The 20,564-nt window shown below is 48.0% G+C and overlaps 1 protein-coding gene across 3 annotated transcripts in view; it reads right to left on the reverse strand.

Annotated features, from left to right (window-relative positions):
• Window positions 1–19,231, reverse strand: part of LOC105493993 (LARGE xylosyl- and glucuronyltransferase 1) — a 634,501-nt gene extending 615,270 nt beyond the window's left edge. For 2 of the 3 annotated variants that reach the window (XM_011762030.3, XM_011762032.3), the window contains exon 1: window positions 16,386–16,867. The gene's annotated coding sequence lies outside the window, so the exon portion shown is untranslated. Of the gene's footprint in view, window positions 1–16,385; window positions 16,868–18,854 lie in introns of those variants that run through there. The other variant, XM_011762035.3, reaches the window with a different exon arrangement.
• Window positions 19,232–20,564: the final 1,333 nt, after the last annotated feature.

Here is a 20,564-nt window from a genome sequence, read left to right on the forward strand (position 1 = left end):
ACCTCAGACTTCAAGCCTCTAGGACAGTGAGAAAATACATGAATATTGTTTAAGCTCCACAGTCTATGGTACTTTGTTACGGCCACCCTGGCAAACTAAAATAGATGGAATTCCACCATTCTGAATTTTTTAAAAAAATAAATACAATCACATAACGATTTTAAAAACAAATGGCAAAACACATTGTCAGGGATTCTTCACCGTGTCCTTAAAAGTCTTGAAATTGGCTGGGTGCAGTGGCTCACGCCTGCAATCCCAGCACTTTGGGAGGCTGAGGCAGGCAGATCATGAGGTCAAGAGAATGAGACCAGCCTGGCCAACATGGTGAAACCCTGTCTCTACTGAAAATACAAAAATTAGCTGGGCGTGGTGGCAGGCACCTGTAATCCCAGCTACTTGGGAGGCTGAGGCAGAAGGATCACTTGAACCCGGGAGGAGGAGGTTGCAGTGAACCAAGATCGCACCACTGCACTCTAGCCTGGCGACAGAGGGAGACTCCGTCTCAAAACAAAACAAAACAAAAAAAGTCTTGAAATGACCAATGCAGGGAACAGAAGGTAGCACTGATGCCATTGTGTCAATGGGCAGATGAGTATCCTAGCAGGGAAAGTGTTGACTGGCACTGGTAGGGGAAGTACACACAGGATAGTCAAAAGGTTTTATAGAAACCTGTGGTCTCTTTTGTATGACTTCTAGATCTTCAGACTAATCTTCCTACTGAATATTTTGTGGCATTTTGTCTACCCAGCTTCTCTCCTAGAACCACTCCTTCCCTACTCTTCAAGGAATTAAAATAGGACTGACCCCTTTCCTCCTACTAGCTCCAGGGATGCGGTGGAGGTTCTTCCAACAAGATTACAACATGGGTTTTTTTTTTTTTTTTTTTTTTTTGAGATGGAGTCTCACTCTGTTGCCAGGCTGGGCTCACTGCAACCTCTGACTTCCTAGTTCAAGTGATTCTCCTGCCTCAGCCTCCCGAGTAGCTGGGATTACAGGCGTGTGCCACCACGCTCGGCTAATTTTTGTATTTTTAGTAGAGATGTGGTTTCACCATGCTGGCCAGGTCGGTCTTGATCTCCTGACCTCGTGGTCCACCTGCCTCAGCCTCCCAAAGTGCTGGGATTACAGGTGTGAGCCACCGCGCCCAGCCACAACCAGGACTTTTGCCAGATATACTGGAGAAAAGATGCTTTTCCTCAGCTGCGATGGTGTGGTGGGTCAAACATGCGCCCAGGGCTCCTGGCATCCTGTGGTGACAGGCTGCCTGAGAACCTAGCCAACACAGAAGAAGGCAGAGCCAGGCGTGGGGCAGCAGAGTCGGTGATGCTGTTCGAGGACTTAGATCCAGCCCTGCCTGACACTGCCCTCGGGTTTTCAGTTACTTAAGCAGATAAAGTGGAATGGTATTTTAACATCACAATGAGTTCCGTTTCTAGAATTCGTACCTGAAACAGTCCTCAGTGAGCCCCTGAGGCACTCTGGCGTACACGATCACATGACTAGCTACATGTGTAAAAGTTTCATCAACATTTAAAGGATGTTTATATTAACCTGAAACCCCACAGAATTTCAAGTGTGCTTTATCAGGAGGGCAATGTATGAGCTTTAGGAAATACTGATGTCCTTTAAATTCTGCGGAAAAAAATATTCAGGTGTATAAGGGTCTATGGCAGAAAACAATTTAAAAATTACCCACTCCAAACTTCAGTATCTGAGACAGAATAATACAGAGGTATAAGTATTTAAGCTTTTTTTTTAATTTTCTTTTCTTTTTTTTTTTTTTTTTTTTTTTGGAGACAGCATCTTGCTGTGTCACCCAGGCTGGAATGCAATGGCATGACCACGGCTCACTGCACCCTCAACTTCCTGGGCTCAAGGAATCCACCTCCCAGGCTCCCGAGTAGATGGGACCACAGGCATGCACCATAATGCCCAGCTAATTTTTTTTTTAACAGATGGGGTTTTGCTGTGTTGCCAGGGCTGGTCTTGAACTCTTAGGCTCAAGCAGTCCTCCCACCTTGGCCCCTCAGTGTGCTGAGATAACAGGCGTGAGCCACCATGCCTGGGCCCTTGAATTCTGAAATTTGAAAAACGTGTACTGCCGTGCCTATTTTTAGTCTGACATAAAGTTTTCATCCTAAACTACATAATTTCTAAGGATACAATTTTCAGCATATTGTAAACATTAACATTTTAAAATAAAACTTTCACATCACAGTTTTAAATGGAATCTAGCAATCTGATATCCATCATTCATTTTAAAAATCCAACAGCAAGTTATTTTTTAAGAACTGAAAATGTTGTATCATTCTTTCACATGAGAAAGGGGCTTAAATGCCCTGTTTCTGGCACCAAGTTTCAACAGGGAAAAGACAAAAGGGAAAGGGACAACCATGTGGCAGTGCTGTGATTAGAAGGACCTCAACATACCAATTTCAAAGAGTTCCTTTGTTAGGTGGCCCTTGAGGTTTTCATACCCAGAGCAACATGCCAGAATAAGACTACTTCTGGCTAAGAGCTGCGCCTTTACAAAATGAGGGAGGATAGGGCCAGGCTCAGTGGTTCACACCTTTATTCCCAGCACTTTGGGAGGCCGAGGAGGGTGTATCACCTGAGGTCAGGAGCTCGAGACCAGCCAGACCAACAAGGTGAAACCCCTTCTCTATTAAAAATACAAAAATTAGCCAGACGTGGTGGCGGGCACCTGTAGTCCCAGCTACTCGGGAGGCTGAGACAGGAGAATGGCTTAAACCTGGGAGGCGGAGCTTGCAGTGAGGCGAGATTGCGCCACTGCATTCCAGCCTGGGCGACAGAGCGAGACTCTGTCTCAAAAATTAATTAATTAATTAATTTAATTAATGAAAATAAAAATAAAATGAGGGAGGATAACCATGAAAGGTGGATTGGGAGAACCGTGGAACAGACAGGGAGTCTCAGGTTGATCAATTTCAGGGAAGGGCACATATGTGAGGCTGGAGATGTGAAAATTGATTTTCTTAGAACTACCCACATCTGCATATTCCATGAAAAGTCTTCACGGATTTCCCAGGGGTGTGTATATTTCTACTATCAGGATACCTGGGTTGTTGGATTATAGGACAGAGATTAAAAGCAAATATTCTGAAAACAAAAATCATTTCCAGTCTCTGCACTTTATTACTTGAGCAAATAACCTCTCCAAGCCTCAGTTTCCTTAGCTGTAAAATGAAAGTACTCAGCTTAGAAAGCTGTCAAAAGGCATCATGCTGGTAAAGCACGCCTCAGTACTGTTTCTAACAAATTGCTAAGGAAAGGGCCTTTCCTATTCCATTCATTGGCTCCCATCTCTCTTAATTGTCAGAGCCCAAATTTCCTACGAGAGAAAAGTGTAAAGTGGACAGAAAACTCCTGAAAAATTGCCTCAGGTGATTAGGGGGCAGGCTTTTGCCTTTACCTTCAGGGCCTCTGCAAATTTTCTGAGATCTCTGGACAGGGCTAAGAAGAGAAAGACTATGGCCTCTTCCTAATCCCCAGGAGCTCTTGGTTTTCTGGTTGAACCAAGCACAATTACCACAAAGTGGGGAAGGCAAAGAGATGAAGGGAAAGGAAATGAAGCAACTCTAAATAACTGAGTGCATTCTCAACATAACACACACATTAACAAATTTAATGAGCTCAAAAATGCTGTATTTCCAAAGGAGTTATGGATAATTCCAAGCAGAGGAAAAAGAAAAATGGCAGAAGCTAAGACCCAGAGAAAGCATCCCTTGGTATGGATTAAATCAGACCACTACTGGAGAAGCAGCAGGGCTTCCTGAACCATATAACCAACACCGCATGCCAAGTGCAAGTTCATAAAGTTTTGCTAGTGCTTGGATCACACAAACCCTCTGATATGCCCAGGGCTCCTCTGTCACTCCTCTGTGATTTGCTAAGCAAACCTATTCATGTAGCGCTCACGCCTGGCTTACAAGGGCAGTGCCATAAAAACCCAAATGGACCTCACAAATACTAGAGGCAATACTAAATATTCTAACATAAACATGTGGTTATGTGGAGAAGAGTCTTTAGGCACCGCTGCTAAGCTCCAGTACAAATTTATCCAATCCTCCCTAGCCACTCCCCATCACTGTCTGATAGTTTCTCCATCAATTATGACTGCCATTCTGCATCTGGCTCTTTAAAGAATGGGGAATGCTATTAAACATAAAAGGTACAAGGTTCTTCAAGTCCTCCTACCTGCTAATCCTCCACTTCAATACTCAGCCCTTGAGAGCTTGTGTGAAGACATTTCTTTTTTCTTTTTCTTTTTTTTTTTTTTGAGACAGGAGTCTCGCTCTGTCGCCCAGGCTGGAGTGCAGTGGTGTGATCTTGGCTCACTGCAAGCTCCGTTTCCCTGGTTCACACCATTCTCCTGCCTCAGCCTCCCGAGTAGCTGGGACTACAGGCGCCCGCCACCACGCCTGGCTAATTTTTTTTTGTATTTTTAGTAGAGATGGGGTTTCACCATGTTAGCCAGGATGGTCTCGATCTCCTGACCTTGTGATCCGCCTGCCTCGGCCTCCCAAAGTTCTGGGATTACAGGTGTGAGCCACCGCGCCTGACCTGTGTGAAGACATTTCTAGGTCTGGATTGATTACTAAGATGCATTCTCCCTCACCAGCACCACCAGATTTCCTGAAGGCATCAGTGCACCCCAGGAAGGCCCAATAGCCATTCTGGTCATTGGTGAGGGGGGAAGGGATTCTTCAGATTCTGAATACTTTGAGAGGCTAATTCACATCAACCCATCTACCCCTGCAGCACAGTATGATACTCAAGGTTTAGCCAGAAAGGGTTACATTATGCCTGAGTCAATGAAATCTAAAACGACAACAACAACTATTTATTGTATTGACTGCATGTTCCAGGCATATGGTAAAACCTAGAAGATCCCCTGAGATGCAGTTTTACTGAAAGGCTCCCGCTCTCTAGCAAAACAGTCAGGTTATTGCACAGAAAGTGCAGCCGCAGAAGTCAGACTGAGTTGCAGATGCAGTTCAGTGTCAGTATCAGGAAAAGCTTAAAAGGCAGGACTACCTGAGCCGGGTTCTGAAGGAAAAATACAAGTGTCCGGGCAGATAAAGAAGGAGAGAGCTTACCGGGCAGGAGGGGTTATGTGCACAGCTTGACAGGTCTAGGGGGAAAATAATCAGTAAAGAAGAAAATGATTAAGTTACAGATTGGTGATGCATGAAATAGGGGTGGCCAGGGGTGGGGGATGAGATTGCAGAGAAAGGCAGGCCTGGTTCATAACAAGCTTTGTGTGTCCCAGTAAGAGAGCTGATGTTTTTCAGGCGCTGACAGTGAGCCAGCGAGGGTAAGTACACAGAACATTCTAGAAAAACCCTCGTTCCTTAAAGATTAAAAATAAAGACTTGCTGTCTGTAAGGGATTAGATTATCCTATTTGAGAAATTCTGTCATCCAGAATGGCTTACCCCACAATGCTGGAAAGTGTGTACCGTAATCTCAAAGCAAGCTCCTCCTCAGGCAGAGAAACACCAGCTATCACAGGAAGCAAAGAAACTGGCTTCACTTTTAAGGTGAATCCAGAACCCAGATGTCAGAGCTCCAAGCATTTCGCTCTCAGCTGCGTGCAGCTGCTTTAGGAGCCACTCATGAGGAAAAGAAGAATTTTCTCTATTATGCCCCTTACTGGGTGTCATCCAAGGCTAGGAAAAAGGTTGTTCTATAACCCTGAGCCCATTTAAACAAATCCCCAAAAAGAGAGGCCCCAAAAAGTGTATTTTCACCAAAGCCCTACCCCAAGCCAAGCCAAAGGAGAAAGTGCTATTTTAAGACTTGCTGCTTGTGTCACGAGTGGACTTTATTCCAACAAGGCCATGTTACAGTGGGCAATGAAAGCCATCTCAGACTTCCATACCAAGCAAATGTGTGTGAGCCAGTGATTCAACAGAGAAAACTCCACAAGCTTCCCTTCTTCTGTCCCTCCTATAACAGTTCCAACCTGGCGGCCCTTAGAACTTCATATATGAACTGGTACAAAATCCTGTCCAGTGGTCTCCCAGCCTCTATCTCTCCCCGCTTCAATCTGTCCCCGGCACGATGCAGGTGCACCTTCCAAAACAAGGGCCTTGAGCACACCACATCCTCCTGATGAAAAGTCACCCTGCCTTCCCAAAGCCCACAGGCCCTAACTAACTCACCAACTTCATCTGCAATGCCTTGCTAACAGAAACCCAAGGTGGCTTCCTCTCCAACCTGAAAAATATATTTGTGCTTGCCAAACTACCCTCCCTTAATCCTTCCATTCAGATTTTACCTGTCTTGTATCCAAAGACCCAACTCAAGTCCCACCCCTCCTTTCAGTTTGAGAAGCTCAAGGAAGCTCCCACCTCTGACTTCCCATCCGTGTTCAGCCTCCACAATGCACACATCCATTCACTGCACTGCTACATCCTTTCTATTGTTGCTCAGAACTGTTCATTTAATCTTCTATTGTTGCGTACCTTATGACATATTTTTTCCAAGCTCTCCAACTATGTCCCTGAGGGCAAGGGCAGGAGACTCTGAATTTAATTTAACAAATGTTTAGTGGAGGAGTAGTAAGTACTAAGAGCTTAGCAAGGTGCTTTCATAGATACAAGGATGGGTGCCACCTAGTCACAGCCTCTAATATCTAAGTGAAGGAATAAGAATTAAAGTATGTAGATATTGACAATGCCAAGCCGAAGATGGCCAAGCACAGCCCTTGATTTGGTTGGTGTTTGGTGATGCCTCCTCCTACCCTATCCTCCCATCTCCTAATCACTAAGACCCAAATCAAATATTCTCATCTTGACCTCTTCAAGCAAAATGCTACCTAATACACTGTCCTCCGGGCCCTCTGAATTTCACTCATCCCCTTAGGAGACGCTTCCTCCCTCACCAAGACGAGGCTCCTGAAAGGATGATGAGTGACTTGGCACCTCTGTGTTCTGCTGTCAAGCCAGGACCTGCACACAGTAGGAGCTTGATCAACGTTGGCTGAGCAAGTGAAGGAAACGCCACAAAGAGACAGAGTGCCACAGAGCCTACAGTCAGGAAAGATTTCAGCCAGACAGAGGCAAGACAGAGGATGGGGGCTTCGATCCAGCAAAAACAAAACAGCATAACAAGGCCACTCGAGTGGGAAAACAAGGGGCATTTTTAGGCGACAGCTAGTAGGCTGGGAACAGAGAAAACCTGGAGAGGAGGCCTAGGAAATATCGCGAGGCCAGAGAGGCAGGGGAGCCAGGGGCAAGGTCAGTCCTGGAACAACAAACTGAGTAGTCTGAGCAGCCGAGAGTTGAGTCCCGGCTCCTTCTACATGGCTGTGCACAAGTGTCAGTTTCCACATCTGTGAAGTGGGAGAGTGAGCACATCCCCCTCCCAAGGTTGCTGTAAGAATAAAATAACAAAAATGATCAAATGAGAGAGTGGCCGGCACAAAAGAAACACTCGAAGAAGGTGCTTTGGGTGCAGATCAGATGGAAGCGGAGCATGCTGCAGAGAAGGGAGGGCTAAGGACCAGGGAGCCTGGGTTCTGGTTCCACCTCTCCTCTGAATAACCATCTTGACCTCCCTTAGGTCTGGCCTTAGTTTCCACAGATGTAAAATGAAGGTGTTGGTCTAGTGGGGCTCCAAGGTCTCTTCCAGCCTTGGTACTCTCTCAACACAGCAGCTCTACCTTACAGAGGGTAGGCATCAGAGAGCACTCGTGTAACTGAGAAACCCAGCAGGCAGGGAGTCATATTGGCAAAGGGGTAAAGACACCAATATGGCCGAGGAGAGTTCTTCCTGCTGGGCACCAAGTACTGAGTCCCTCCCTCCATTCTCCCAAGTTCACTTCGTCGTCCTCCTGACATGGGAGCGCCTGTCTACATCTAAGTCATTTCATAATCGTCGTCATCCATGCTGGACAACAACCATCCTAAAGTTTCTCGTATTGAAAATGTCTTCCCAGGCATTTTCAAGGCAACTTGGCATGTAAATGTGAACAAGCTTGACAGCACGTCCATTCTTCTCATTCCAGATAAGTTAAAATCCCTACAAACTCGGAGGAAAGAAAGCACGCATTTCGGTATTGTACTCTCCTTGCCTTTTACAAAGCCATCAATGTTTGTACCACAACAATGATCCTTCAGAGAATTCATTCTGCTGATCTGAAATATCCTTCACATTTTTAAAATAAAAGCTGCTGGGAGACGCCTTGAGGAGTTCAAGTCTATCTCATCACCATTCAAGTCTACAGTTACTCACCCTCGTCTCCCTCCCCCATCACCTCCGCCCCAGTAATGAAAACACGACCATTCATTCACAAAATAAATCATTCAGTGTGGACACGACTACTTACTAACTGCAGACCTACTAAGCACCAGTGCCCCTCTTGAAGAAAGGAAAAGCCCCACCGGCCTATCAGCTTGCCTCTATGCTTCCCTTGGCTCCTGAAACCACCACAAAATGCCATTCCCAGGTGAGAGCTGACATCAGTCAAGGAGGCTATTAAACAAACAGTGGTAGCACATGAAGGATCTACGCCAACTGTTCTAAAAACAAAAGGGGAGGGGATGGCTTCTAGTTAGCTGCAGCAAGGTTCACCTTACTCAATAATAACAAATATGCATTTAACGTATCCAAGGCAGATGCAGAAATCCCTAACCACAGAATAACACTCAGGAGCCCAAGATTCCCTTATGAATTAAAAAAAAAAAAAAAAAAAAAGGAAGAAAGAAATCCCTAGATGCCCATGTTCTGCTGTAAATCATCCTAAATTCTATGGCTACCACAGAGAGCTGGAAAGATCCACAAGTCCTTTCTTCCCAATTGGCCTTGGTAATTCAGAAAAGGACTATGTTAAGAGCAAAGCTCTCTCAGTAGTCAGGGTTCCATCTCCATCTGCGTCTGCTGCCTGTCCAAGGCACAGCCCCATAATGTGACAAAAGAGGCTCAAATTATGGGTGAGGCTGCATTTTCAATTCCAGCCCTAGCCTGTGATTACCTGCAACTCCAGGTTGCCCAAAATTACCTCTGAAGCCTTAAACGCCTTACATTTTATTCCATTCCTAGAACAAATTCTTTTTTGGAAACCTTCGTAAGACATAAAGGAACAACAACAATGGAAAAAAAAAGCCCTAGATATTTCCGTTACAGTGAAGGAAGAACCAGTAGACAAGCATGATTTTGATTTTTTTTTTGAGACAAAGTCTCACTCTGTTTCCAGGCTGGAGTACAATGGCCGTGATCTCGGCTCACTGTAACCTCTGCCTCCCAGGTTCAAGTGACTCTCCTGCCTCAGCCTCCCAAGTAGCTGGGATTACAGGCATGCACCACCATGCCCGGCTAATTTTTTGTATTTTTAGTAGAGACAGGGTTTCACCATGTTGGCCAGGCTGGTCTCAAACTCCTGACCTCAGGTGATCCACCCACCTTGGCCTCCCAAAGTGCTGGGATTACAGGTGTGAGCCACCATGCCCGGCCTGATTTTGATATCTTTTGATGTCTCATACACATCGCCTCTCCTGTATACTCAAGCAGAACAAAATGAATTCCATGTTTCTGCAATTATAAAAACTCAGAATCCTGGAAACTCTTACCTAATTTACTTTTTAAACCACTTCTGTTCTTGATATATTCTTAGAGGTAGAATGTGCGGGTGATTAAGGAACTTATGAAGGTGGGTAGGTGAATACTGTTATCTCCAGGAAGAACAGTAGTTAAATAAGTAATCTGCCAAAAGTAAGTAAGCGATGTAACTCCACGTGTTAGGTTAGCAGTTATGACAGTTTACGTAAACACCAGACTACTTTCTGCAATACAGTTGAATACAAGGCTCCTAGTGGGTTATTTGTTAAAACATTCTAGTTTATGTTTGAAAAGTCCTTGGTTTTGTTTTTGGTTTTTTGTTCGTTTTGTTTTGATTTTTTTTTTTTTTTTTTTTTTTTTTTTGGAGACAGAATCTCGCTCTGTCGCCCGGCTGGAGTGCAGTGGTACAATCTCGACTCACTGCAACCTCTGCCTCCCAGGTTCAAGTGATTCTCCTGCCTCAGCCTCCTTTGTAGCTGGCACTATAGGCATGCAACACCACGCTTGGCCAATTTTTTTTGTATTTTTAGTAGAGATGGGGTTTCAGCATGTTGGCCAGGATGGTCTCGATCTCTTGACCTCATGATCCGCCCACCTCAGCTTCCCAAAGTGCTGGGATTACAGGCATGAGCTACTGTGCCCAGCTGAAAAGTCCTTGGTTTTACATAACAGGTGAGGCTTCCAAAAGGGTCTGTCATGATTGTGTTCATCAAATAATTTGAAATATAATAACGGAATTAGCTATTAAAAGGAGACTCACTATGAATCCCTTTAGTAAGGTAAAAATCTTTTTGTACTGCAATTAACTTATCTTAAATTATTTGGTTTTAAGATCCCATTTTATATGCCCACTTCTCCTAAAATAGAGCACTCCTCCACTGGCTTCAACTCCCAAATAAGAATGGAACAGACCTCCTGTTCCAAGTATTTACACCATACTTACTTCAGATCTCCTCTCTCCAATAAGCAATGCCTTCTACCCCCAGGAGATTAGCCATAGTGAGGAGCCCTCTTTCTAGCAACTCACACATTTGGAGGCATCAACCTAAGTCACTTTGCAATTTTCCTGACTTGTGTATCTACCCAATTGCTCTTCTACTCTATTTTTCTTCGAAAGACCCTTGGTATTCATCCAACAGCTCCCCCACAAGGTAATCTCCCATTCAGGCCAAATGAATGGGTTTTCCTTCCCAAGTTACAGTCAGGGCTTTGCAAAATCCAGAGAGGTCAACTCAGCTTTTATTTACTTAATTATGAAATAATTACAATATTCAGCATTGTTGCTGTTGTTTTTAATCACAAAGCACTTAATTCTCAAATAGTGGTCAAGGAACAGTGTAACATTTCAGAACTAACGGGTTTCCACCATAGGTAAGAAGTTAGCAGGCAAGTCTGGCTGCTACTGTATGAAAATGGCTCTATGACCAATCACAGACTTTGTGATTCTTTTCTTCAGCCTTATGTATTTGTAGTGCTTTACATTTCAAGGAAGAGTGCACCTTTGAACTGATTGGGCCTCTTTCTTTCCATTTTAGAGGGAAAAAACTAGAAAATCTAAAGAGTGGTCAGTGTAGAGGCTAAGCTAACTGACTGACTGAGCCCCTTTCCCTCCCTGGGCCTCTAAATTCCTACTTACAAGGTCAATAACACGCTAATGTATAGAGACAGCGCCTGAAGCCCAGAGATATCAAGAAATATTCTAAGGTCACATAGCAAGTTAGCACAGGATGATGCAAGAGTAAACTTCAGATCCCCCAGGCTTGATTAAAGCACCCTGTCTCCCAATCAACATAGGGATGGATGATAGAGACAAGACAAACATACAATCGTAAACACACAGACACACAGATACACACACACACACACACACACACAGAGGGACAGAGAGAGGCTTCTAACTTTTATCCCCATTGTCCTTCTGCTTGCTGTTTCTAAAAAATATACTAAATATACCTGGCCCTGGAGATTGCTGTTACAACTGTGATTTTCCACACTCTCTAATATCCTTTAGGCGGTTACATTGTTGCTTGTTCTTCCTCACCATAGTTTCCTCATTTCAAGAAACACACACGTGCAGACATGTGCACCTAGGCTCCCATTCCAAATATTCAAAACTGTTTCTTTTCTAACAGCAAAGAAAGTTTACACTAGAACTGAAATGATTATAATACAAGAATCTTGTTCAGGTGTTAAACATAACCATAACTCTACCCAGAGCAAATCTGACAAAATGGAATTTGTTCTCACCTAAGTGTGTTTTTTTTCATACTATATCATTTGTCAGGTAACACTGCCATTTTTCCCACTGCTGCATAATGACATAATGAAAGTGCCAAGTGTAATTCATGTACACAAGAGGGCAGACTTAGGGTTGACAAGGGACCCTTTCTTGATTTGCATTGCTAATAGTTTTTTAAAGAACAGACAAAATGCTATATGTAGAATGATAATGGACAAAAAAGGAAATTTTCTGTTTGTAATAACAATGAGGAATAACCAATTAGCATTCTCAGATTTTATCTCGCAACCATTCTTGCCACTATTTGAATACACAGAGCAAGAAGCTGGGGCACGGTCCTCAGCATGGAATCCTATTAAATTATTTCTCTTCTAACACTGCATTTCCCTTTGGGCACATCCCACCTTCCAGCCATACTATGACTAGTCTCCATACACACCACAATAGATAACTTTAGGGTTTCCATGCTGTTCTGTCTGCCTGCGATTCCCTTCCTTCCTACTCCCCTGGGAAGTTCAAACTCATCTCTTGAACAAGTTTGCAGGATAGTACTTACTGGGTAATAATAGTTGAATGTCTGGGCTGGGTATGGTGGCTCATGCTTGTAATCCCAGCACTCTGGGAGGCTGAAGCAGGTAGATCACGAGGTCAGGAGTTCGAGACCAGCCTAGCCAAAATGGTGAAACCCCGTCTCTACTAAAAATACAATAATTAGCTGGGCACAGTGGTGGGCACCTGTAATCCCAGCTACTCGGGAGGCTGAGGCAGGAGAATCGCCTGAACCCGGGAGGCAGAGGTTGCAGTGAGCCAAGATCGTGCCACTGCACTCTAGTCTGTCTGACAGAGAAAGACTCCATCTCAAAAAAAAAGAAAAAACAAAGAAACAAACAAACAAAAAAATAGTTGAATGTCTGCCTCCCATAAAAGACTAGAAGCTAAATGTAGAACCTCTGTAACCTCCACACACAGCATGGCACCTGCCACAGGGTAGATGGTCTATTATTACTTGTTAAACGAAAAGATGAAAAGTCTTATAAAATACATTTAATGAAGCCTTAACTTCACTGGGTGCTGCCTGCTACTCTCCACATGCCAATGTGACAGAGAAATGCTGAACACCTCTCAATGAATGGTAAATACTCCAGGTAGAGCAGCCTCACCAACACTAAGCAGATTTTGCAAGGTGGCTGTATCCCCAAGGTGTGTCAGTGGCAGGGTGCCTGGAGCTCTCAACCTTTTGGGTCTCATATCCCCCACCCCCAATTCAGTATGCTCCTCCTTTCTGAGAATCTCCAGCCAAAAAGACACCTTCATCTTGTTCACGGACCATAAGGAAGGCCAGCCTCCTGCCTCTACTTCTGCCATCTGGCTTCCATCAAATTCGTAAGACCCCATTCATGTCTTAGGATGACAGCATATATCCTCCACAGGATCGGTTTTCAATCGTTGGTGCTCAATGGCAAATGCAATGGTATTTTCCTGTTCCAATCTCTTACCCCTTGGCTGTTCTGCGCCCAACAGAATCAATCTATAAAGCCTTAATGTTAGAAATAAAGCTTTCTGCTGACCATTTTTCCTAGACCACAACAATAGCTCCCCTTCAACCACCTAAATATGCACTACACATATGGGTAAAGGGTCACAAATGCAGTCTACCAGACCCCAGGGTTCAGGGAGAAGTAATAACTCAGGTGGGTTCACGGGTTTCAAACAGAGTCTAACTCTACATGCTGAACTGGGCCTTTAGGAATCCCGTATGACCAACATCTTGGTGATATTTACCTGTTTTTGTGACAGTATTCTAAACTGAGCAGGCTCTTCTTGGCCTCTACCTTGCATCTTGCCTGTCTCCCCCCACCTCTGGAATCAGCTTTGATAAGACTTAGCTACTTGGGTAAATCTAGGCAATGGGGCAGTCAGTGCTCTTCAGGGAAGCAGCATTATCTTCCAATTCTGCTGGAAGGCCTGTAGACACTAATGATTTCATACTACTAAAGGTGCAGAGAGCATCTGAGATGGAAGTGCAACTACGCTGTCAAAACATCTCTAAGTATAAAGAATGTATTTTTAAGGGGAATTTGAACTTTGATGGAGTCCACTGCAGAGACATTTTGAAGCCATGTGATTTTATGATGACTGCAGGAAATATGCCATCAAAAACCAAACAGAAGTGTTGATTACAAACTGTTAGGGAACTTAAAGTTAGGATGGTCTAATAGTCAAAGGATAGAGCCTTTGCACAGTCCTTAAATACTTAGAGATTGTAATTGAGTCTTTTCAGAATGTCACATAACATTTTGCAGTTAACTGGTTCTAAGTTGTCCAAATGACAATTTAGATGTGAGCAGGCCCATCCGTTAGGCACTCAGAATCCACTCATTAGTGCAAGCCTGTACTGGATACCAAAAAGTCTGTCTCACGAATCCTCAAGATTAAACCACAGTCTCACGAACCCTCAACATAAATCGCAGGCTCATGAACCCTCAAGATAAACCACAGTAACACAGGCCCTGGTGTTTTCTTCTTCTTCAGTGGTGGAAAAGATAACTAGTCCCCCCTAGTGTCCTGCTACTGTAGGTGGCTGAAGGATGGCGACACTACAGAACGCACCCTCCCTGCACTGTGCATCAACTTTAAAGCGCAGCTCAGGAACCCGGAAACAAAGGAAACCTTCACAACCTTCCCAAGAGATGGAAGCACTTCCGAGACCTATGATGAGATGAAAAAACCCTTTCATTTCATTTCTAAGGCCCTTCCAGGTATGGTTTAAAAACCAAAGGTATCTGCATTAGCTCACATCAAAAAGTTCATCCACACCCCAGCACACTTCATTAGGTGAAGCAGGAGGGCCCACACTTGTCAGCAGCTACTGCTCACTCCACAGCAATCCCATCTTCCCTTTAAAACCCTCTCTGTCCTGCTAGGGAGATTTGATTCCTTTCCTCGCCACTCTCGAAAACCCACTAACCTCTAAATCTTGGTGACTTTTGCCTCTCTGTTCCAGTGAGTTTTCTTCCTGGCATGGAATTAACAGGGACAGGCTCGATAAATGTGTTCTCCACAAGCAATTTTCACTGAAGTAAAGTACTCTTGAACAATAAAGGTACACTAAGAGATGTGTGAAATCTTAAAGCCGGCGTTTTTATTTCTTTTATTTTGATCCCTAGTGAGGACCAAGTGTGCCGGTGAGTAATGTCACCCATTTGTGAGAGATGGGAAAATAAACCACCACCACTTGTTCCTTTCTTAATTTAGAAGCTTTCCTTATCTTAAGTCTATCGAAGCTGACTCCTGAGGTGGGAAGAGAGGAGAGGTGAGGAGAAAAATTAACCTGAGGTGACCGCCTCCACGGAATGATAAGCAGTTCAGGTCTCCACACCTGTGTCAGAGAGAATAGGCATCTGCATATCAGGGAGGTGGACGCCCCCACCTGCCACCCCCTCCGTTCCTTCCCTTGAAGGAAGCAGGAGCCTGATCTCCCCAGACTCCCTCCTCTCTCTCTCTCTGGGCACTTACATAAGACCCTGTAAAACTTCCAGTGACATTCACGGAAAATGTAAGCTGCTATTTTGCTCCCTCAGGAGATCATTTTAATGGACTGAGTGACAAAATTCACGGATTCTGAATTCAGCAGAAACCTGCTCAACCGAGGTACATCAGCATAGGGACAAAAAAAAAAAAAAAAAAATCCATCCCCATTAAACAGGGTCACCCAAGGGATGGATTCAGTGTACAAGAGACAATCTGTTCCCTCCGAAGTGACCCACTTAAAATCAGATTGTTCTGGGGGAAGCTCATAGGTTTAATAAATTTCAAACAGGCAAGGACAGGCTTGTACAACTGAGGTTCCTTAAGAGGAACATTTAAAAGAGGATAAGGCAATGAACTAAATAACTTGAGGATACACAAACTTTGGAGTCCTCACTCCAAAACTTCAAAAGTAGTGACATTTACAAGAATGTCTGGATAGCTGTACACTGATCACTCCTCACAAGCAGCTTTGCCTAATAGGAAGGACATGCTGGCTGGGTTCCCCCCCTACAGATAGCAATGCCAACCAACCACTCTGTCCTAAAGAGGGACTCGCAAGCTGTAGCTGCTCGCCCCCAAATTGCCCCGGACTGTCTGCAAGAAGAAACAAGAAAAGTTATTCACAGCATCACACCAGGAAAGGTAGTTGTGTACCGCCCAAGACGGGCCTCTCCAAACACGGCAGGCTCCGCAAACCACAGGTGCTCACCGCTAACAAGTGAGGCCCCGGGTGCGAGTATCGGTCACATGCACTCCTGGTGTTAACCAGAAACAACTCCCGGCTCGCTCCCCTGCCAGCAGCCTGTGTGCCCAGAAGCGGAGCAGGCCCTGAGGGGGTCCTCGGGACGTCGGAGACTGAGGGCTTCCACCTCCAGCCTCTCCAGGGCTCCCGGCCAGGGCAGCAGAGGGTGTGCCCGGCCTCCCCGCCGGCATCCCGAGTACAGGGGGTACCAGCGACAGGTTCGGAGAACTTGTCCGGCGCTGCACACCACGGCGCCCCCGCGGCGACTCTCGCACTCCGGGGCTCTTACCTTAGCCGTGACTGCCGCCAGGCAGAGGGGGACGCGGAAGAACCGGGTGGCGCGGCGGCGCCGCCGCCTACGAGGCGCACGGGGTCCGGGTCAGGGTCCCGGCAGGCGCTGCCCTACTCGGAGCGGCGGTGCCAATCGCAGAGTTCGGGACTGCCCCCGGCTCCAAATGCCGCGGCGAGGGTCCGGGTCGCCCAAGCTGAGCACTGTCCCTTCTTCCTCTTCCTCCGGGGCCGCTGCCTGGAGCTGCTCCCGGCCCGGGGGACTCTTCCGAGCCAGGGGCGCCCCGCATGGGCAGGGGCCTGGGTCCGCCTCGGGTTGGGTCCAGGGAGCGGCCGCCGGGGCCGACTCCACCTCCCGCGCTCCCAGCCGATTCGTCCCTTCAGGGCAGGGCCTGCCCGCGAACGGCCCGGCGAGGCGAGCGCGGCCGCGCCCCCAGCTTCGGGCGCCCGGGCTCCAGAGCGGCGGCGGGGCAGGAACACACCGGCCGGGCCAGGCGCCGAGCGCGGCGGCGCGGGGGGGGGGCTGCAGCCGGCCGCGGCGCGCTCTCCCCCAGGGCCTGCGCCGCCCGCCAGGGGCTCCGCGGGAAGGAGGCGCCGGAGAGGGCCTCGCCCCGGCCTGGGGCGCGGGGCCGGGGGCGCGGGGCTAGGGGAGGCGCCGCGGGAAGGTCACGGGAGCGGAGGCGCGGCGAGCGGATCGCGGTGCGGTGGGTGCGGGGAGCCGAGGCGGGCGGCCCCCGCCGCCGGGAGCGCTCGCCGGCCTCGGCCGCCGCCGCCTCCGAGATGCGCCGGCTTCCCGGAGCGCCCGGCGCTCGGAGCTGGGCGGCCGCTGCAGCCGCCACGGGCAGCCGGGCGCCGCTGGCCGGAGCCGGCGCGCGATCCCCGCCTCCCGCGCCCGGTCAGGAGGGGGCTGCCGAGCTGGGGCCGACAGGGGCGGGTGCTGGGGTCCGGGCTTCGGGCTGGCCCCGCCGCCTCCGCGTGCCCAGAGCTCCGGACTCGCTCAGCAGCTGCAGTGACTGTGTGTCTGTGTCATGTCTGTGCAGCCGGGGGGGACCGCGAACCGGGGCTGGGTTCCGAGCGGGGGCGGGGCCGGCGCCCTCCTCGGCGCCCGCCTCCGACCCCGTGACCGAGCGGCCGACCAATGGCAAGCTCCGCAGCCGCGCGGACCGAAAGTTCGCCCCCGCAAGGCTCCGCCCCCCGGCGAGACTCCGCCCCAGTGCTTCTTCAGCTCGCTGGCAGGCAGGCGGAAGCAACACCCGGAGCCGGGATCCCGGGCCGGGTCGGGATGAAAGGGTGCAAGCTGAGAGCTCCCCGCCCTTCTTCCCCCCCACCCCGGCCGCTCCCGGCCGCCTCGGGTTTGGCGTGCCTCGCGGAAAGAGGGGGAAGGGAAGCGGGACGGGCTCGCAGCTGCCGTGTTAGAGACGCTCGCAGGCTTGCAGGACCATGCAGCGTGCTCCCCAAATTGCACAAAACAGCCGTCGTGAGAAGTGGGAAGTTTCCCCGCCTCGGGTCGCCGCTTCTCTCAGAGGTGGGCATGGTGTGGGGCAGCTGGAGTCTGTGAGGAGCCCCGCTGAAGGGCTCTGACGGCATCTTTCTGGGCTCAGTTTCCAAGAATCCTGTCCAAGGCTTCCTGTTCCTCTGAGGAAACTACATTCTGTTTCCCCCACCCCAAACACACACCCCGTGCACGCACAACACGCCCCTCCCCTGCTGGTTTTATTCTCGCTCTTTCCCTCTTGGCATAAGAACCCGGCGCGCAACATCCCTCGAATGGACTTCCAGCCTCCCAGTTCTAGGAACGAGGGTGGGGTGCTGAGAGTCCTCCCAAGCCACAGGAGGAGTGGGCGAAATGGGTCGGGGTACAAGGGCGGGGGTGTGAGAATGGATGGAAGGAGGATGCCCTCGAGAGAAGACCCAGAGGAGGCGAAAGCAGAGAGGCAGGGAGAGAAAGAGGACGCCGAGGGCTGCACAACTCCGACTCGGAGACTGGAGCTCCGGGCGCGCGATCCAGCTCCCGGGTTTTTCCCCAGCTCGGTCCCAGGGCTTCTGGGGTCCCCTTCCCCCCGGGTTTCCACCTCTCCCCAGCCGCGCGGGCCGCCGGGTCTCTGCCTCCCCTCTGCGCGCCTCTCCGCGCTCCAGGACTCTGGCGAGGCAGCGGGAAGCCCACCCTAGTTCTTGGAAGGGGCAGGGGAAGGATGGGCTGGTGAGGGGGCGCGCGGGAAAAGGCCGCCGAGCTCGGGCTGCCGAGCTGACCCCACTCCTCGAGGTCGGGCTGGGGGTGGGCAGGGGCTTCCGAGGCTCGGCCCCTGCTCCGCTCCGGACCTGGCTCCCGCCTAGGTAACCACACTCTCGGCCTTTGGCTTGACCGAGCTGGGACCCTTCTCCCATCCCCCTTCCCTCCGGCCTCTTGAAACAACGACCCCCACCAGCAGCAGCAGCGCCCGCTCTGCCCCGGCTCCGGGGCGCTGTTTACCTAATCTCAGCGGCTGACGGAGCCCAGCAGAATGCGAAAGGGAGGCAGCGGTGGCACAGCAGCGTCCCCGGCGAAGAAGTAAAAGACGTTTGCTTTGGAGCTTCGGGATAAGTTAACTGCGAGGCTGGGGTCCTGCTGTCTTATCTCTGCGGGGATAAGTCTCATCGTGCACGTTGCAGGCATAGCCGATCTGTTTTGATGCCATTACCGTATCGGAGAAGAACATTATATGAAAAACTATTACCTAATATTCTAGAGACCATTGAAGTGTCAAAGTTTAATGCCAATTGTTTTAGCTCGAAGGCTGCTCAGTTCTTCCTCTGACGTGCAGCTCTGTTCTAGAACGCGCTGAAAACAAGGGGATCATTTTTATTTTTTTGCCGCCCGAATGTCCTTCCTTCCTACTCTCTTCCTCCTCTCTCACCCCCACCCCCGCCCCGGAACCGGGTAAAGTTAAAGCCAGAATTTGTACTTTCTTTTTACGTTTTGCTTTGCTTCACTTCATTAGTGGTGTAAAATGCATTGTTACAGCATATTAGCATATTAATAAAGATAACGTGACTCAGGAAAGGAAAAGAGACCTGAAATTTACAAGCGAAGGAGAAATAATTGAATAACATCAGCAACTAAAAGATAAGCTTGCGGGAAAGAAATATCTCCATTATAATTACTCAAGTGTACATTCTCTAGATAGAATCTAAGAAAGAAAAATGTGACCATCGTGGGGGAGATAGCAATGTTCACGCTGGTCAGTAACGCATGTTGAAGACATAATGCCTTATTAGTGGATTTCACAAAATGTACTTGCATTGGTCAATAAGCACCTTAAATGTGGAAAAGCTTTGTTTTATCAAATAAAGGTTGCAAGTTCCTGCAGTCACTGGCAGAGCTAATGCTCTAAATGATATTAATGTTGTCAGACTGAAATATGCCACATACTGAGCCCTCTGGTTAGTACATCAAGCCCCCACGTTTAAAGTATTACGTTGGAAAATTGTAAAGCACCTCAACTCCCCAGTCCAAGCAACTAAATATGTATATGAATATACATGGAAACCCTGAAGTAGGATGTAGTTACTAGGAATTATAGCCCTTTGACACAAACCAAGATATAAATGTCTTAAAAGGATTTCCTCTACGATATAGTATGAGAATGCAGAATAAAATATGTAAGGTGATATATCTGTTATTTCTAAAGAATGAGCACAGCTTTTGCTGAGAACCGAAAAATGAAAAAAATAAATTGAGCTATCTAAACCAACTGTTATCTATTTATCTCCACACAGTTATTGTACCTGTCACTGAAGAGATTCGGAAAGGTCTGATTTTTTTTATTAGGGTCAAGGAGACCTTAATCCTAAGAAACCTGAGGTCTTAAAACAGCCACTAGGGGGCCCTAAAGGCATCTCAAAGAGGAAGCCAGAAAACACTCCGTTTTTCTGTGTACCTGATACAAGGAACCGGGGAATCTAAAGACAGGTTAAGAACACAGTGCACTGTAGTCCCAGCACTTTGGGAGGCTGAGGCGGGCGGATCACATGAGGTCAGAAGTTCGAGACCAGCCTGGCCAACATGGCGAAACCCTGACTCTACGAAAAATAGTAAAATTATCCAGGTGTGGTGGTGGGTACCCGTAATCCCAGCTACTCAGGAGGCTGAGGCAGGAGAATCGCTTGAACCCGGGAGACAGAGGTTGCAGTGAGCCGAGAT

This window comes from Macaca nemestrina, chromosome 15 (genome assembly GCF_043159975.1).
Source record: "Macaca nemestrina isolate mMacNem1 chromosome 15, mMacNem.hap1, whole genome shotgun sequence".
NCBI classification, from domain to species: Eukaryota; Metazoa; Chordata; class Mammalia; order Primates; family Cercopithecidae; genus Macaca; species Macaca nemestrina.